The following is a 3,275-nucleotide window of genomic DNA, read 5'->3' on the forward strand; positions in this document are numbered from 1 at the left end:
GGAGCAGGAAGGCTGTGAGAGCAGCCTCAGCACCAGGGTTGGGGGAGGAAACTGCCCCAAAATCCAGCAAAACGGCCCCAAAATCCAGCAAAACAGCCCCAAAATCCATCTAAATCCCGCTCCTGAGGGGATGTAAGAGCGGCCTCAGCTCTAAAGTGGGGTGAGGAATCCGTTCAAATCCATCAAAAACTACCCAAAATCCATCAAAACGGCCCCAAATCCCTCTCCTGAGGGAACAGGAATGCTGTGAGAGCAGCCTCAGCACCAGGGTTGGGTGAGGAAATGGCCCCAAAATCCAGCAAAACGGCCCCAAAATCCATCTAAATCTCGCTCCTGAGGAAGTGGGAGCGCCGTAAGAGCGGCCTCAGCTCTAGAGTGGGGGGAGGAATCCGTTCAAATCCATCAAAAACTACCCAAAATCCATCAAAACGGCCCCAAATCCCTCTCCTGAGGGAACAGGAATGCTGTGAGAGCAGCCTCAGCACCAGGGTTGGGGGAGGAAATGGCCCTAAAATGCAGCAAAACTGCCCCAAAATCCAGCAAAACAGCCCCAAATCCCTCTCCTGAGGGACAGGGAGCGCTGGGAGAGCAGCCTCAGCACCAGGGTTGAGTGAGGAAACGGCCTGAATCCCGCAAAACGGCCCCAAAACCAAATCCTGAAGAAACAGCCCTAAATCCATCAAAATCCACTTCAAACTGCCCAAAAGTCATCAAACCCCACGGCAAATCCAGAAATCAAACCCCATAAAAACCTGCCCGAAATTCCTCCAAGTTCTCCTCTAGGGGAGTTGGAATGCTGGGAAAGCAACCTCAGCAGCAGAGTGGGGTGAGGAAAGCCCCAAAATCCATCCAAATGCTCCCAAAACCTTCTAAAGATCCAGCCAAGTTTTTCCTAAAACTGTTCCAAAAAGTTGCAATTTCCCCAAATTTTCTCAAGTTCCAAAAGAGACCCTCAAAATCCATCAAAACGTGAGTTTTCTGAGATCCTCCCAAGATCCTCTCAAAATTTCTCCAAAAGCCTTCAAAAGATCCTCCAAAGTCCCCCAAATCATCTGAAATCCCCTCCAAAAGTTCCAAACATTTCTTTCAAAACTCAAGATGCCCAAAATTCCTTCAGAACCCTTCCAAAAAATTCCTCACAATTTCCCCAAATAGTCCCCAAACCTCTCAAGCTCCCCAAAATTCCCTCAGAACCCCTCTGAAAATTCCCAAAATCTCCCCGAATTGCTGCCAAATCCCCTCAAGATCCCCGAAATTCCCTCAGGATCCTTCCAGAAATCCCAGAAATTGCCCTGAATCCCTCCAGATCCCCTCAAGATCCCTGAAATTCCCTCAGGACCCTTCAGAAAATCCCAGAAATTTCCCTGAATCCTTCCAAATCCCCTCAAGATCCCCTCAGAATCCTTCAGATTCCCTCAGAATCCTTCCAGAAATCCCCGAAATTGCCCTGAATCCCTCCAAATCCCCTCAAGATCCCTAAAATTCCCTCGGGACCCTTCTGAAAATCCCTGAAATGTCCCTGAATCCCTCCAGATCCCCTCAAGATCCCCGAAATTCCCTCAGGACCCTTCCAGAAATCCCAGATACTGCCCTGAATCCCTCCAGATCCCTAAAATTCCCTCGACCCTTCTGAAAATCCCAGACATTTCCCCGAAATACCCCGAAACCCCTCAGGAAACTTAGCCAAAGCACCCCCAGCTCCCCGAATTCCGATATTCCCCAGTTTTACGGGATTCCCCCGTCTCCCGCAGCTCCCTGGAGTCGGAGGTGTCGGAATTCCGGGCAGAGCTGGAGCGGAGCCAGGGCCGGGTGGAGGCTCTGGAGGCCGAGAAGCAGCGGCTGCAGGAGGAGGAGGAGCAGCGGCGGCGGGAGAGGGACGAGGCCCGAGGCCGGGTGCAGGCGCTGTCAGAGCAGCTGGAGAACACTGAGGTGGGGCCCGGAATTCCTGAGAAATCCGTGAAAAAACGGGAATTCGGAGCCCTTTTGTTGCTCTCCTGACCTGGAATTCACTGGGGGGCGGGGGGAGAAAAGATGGTGGCGAAGTGTGAGGGGGAAATGCAGCAGGGGGCGCCAAGAAAAAAGGCGGGAAAATGGGGCTTGGCACCGATTCTGGCTTTTTTGACACCGAAATCGCTCGGGAAGTGCGTTGGAATGTGGGGAAAATGGGAATTTGCTGCAACTTTGCTGGTTTTGCAAGCAAAATCTCTCTGGGAGTGCCTCAAAATGAGCGAAACAAATGGGAGTTTGGAGCCGTTTTGTTGCTCTCCAAGCTGAAATCCGCCAGGGAGCACCAAAAAATGGTGGGGAAGTGTGAGGTTTGCACAAATTCCGGCTTTTTTGTTGTCGAAATCCCTCAGGAGGCACCTCAGAATTTAAGAAAAATGGGAATTTGCACCAGTTCAGCTGCTTTTGCACCCAAAATCTGTGAGAGATTGCTTCAAAAGCTGTAAGAAAATGGGAATTTTGAGCCATTTTGTTGCTCAGGGGAGCTAGGAAAAGGTGGGGAAATGTGGGGTTTGTGGCAATTTTGGCTTTTTGGTGTCAAAAATTCTTCAGAGGATGCTTCAACGTGTGGGAAAAATGAGAATTTTCACCAATTCAGCTGCTTTTGCACCCCAAATCCTTGAGGGTGCTTCAAAATCCACGAAAAACTGGAATTTCAGAGCTGTTTAGTTGCTCTCCAAGCTGAAATCCACTGGGGCATGAAAAAGTGACGGGAAAATGAGAGGTTTGTGCCAATTCAGGGTTTTTTTGGTGTCAAAATTCCTTGGGAAGTGCCTCAAAATGTGGGGGAAAAAATGGTGAAAAATGGGGATTTTCACCAATTCAGCTGCTTTTGCGCCTGAAATGCCTCAGGGTGTTCAAAGTGTGGGAAAAAATGGGAATTTGAATTAACGTTGCTGGGATTCAACTTGAAGTCCACCAGGGGGCGCCAAAAATGGCGGGAAAATGAGGGGTTTGCCTCAATTCCGGCCTTTATGGCATTGAAATCCCTCAGAAAATGCCTCAAAATAAGGGGAAAACGGGAACTTGCATCAATGTTACTCATTTTCACCCCAAACTCCTTTAGGGAATGTCAGAAAATCAGTAAAGTCTCAGGGAAAATGTGATTTTTTTTCCACCAGTTTCTCCACTCTGCAACCAAAATCCCTCATAATTCAGGGAGAAAGCGAGGGGGAAAAGAGAGGAATTTTTACGGATTCTTGCGTTTCTAAACCCCACACGCCAGGCTCAGCTGCGGCAGGCGCAGCAGCAGCTGCAGGAGCAGCTGGACC

At 49.6% G+C, this 3,275-nt stretch overlaps 1 long non-coding RNA gene across 1 annotated transcript; it reads left to right on the forward strand.

The window, feature by feature from the left end:
* The first annotated feature begins 542 nt into the window (after window positions 1-542).
* Window positions 543-3,275, forward strand: LOC108448855. Its single transcript, XR_001864894.1, has 3 exons — window positions 543-610; window positions 1,752-1,929; window positions 3,230-3,275. It is a non-coding gene; the product is annotated as an uncharacterized LOC108448855 (long non-coding RNA).

This window comes from Corvus brachyrhynchos, unplaced genomic scaffold, assembly GCF_000691975.1.
Source record: "Corvus brachyrhynchos isolate BGI_N302 unplaced genomic scaffold, ASM69197v1 scaffold579, whole genome shotgun sequence".
In the NCBI taxonomy this organism is placed as follows: domain Eukaryota; kingdom Metazoa; phylum Chordata; class Aves; order Passeriformes; family Corvidae; genus Corvus; species Corvus brachyrhynchos.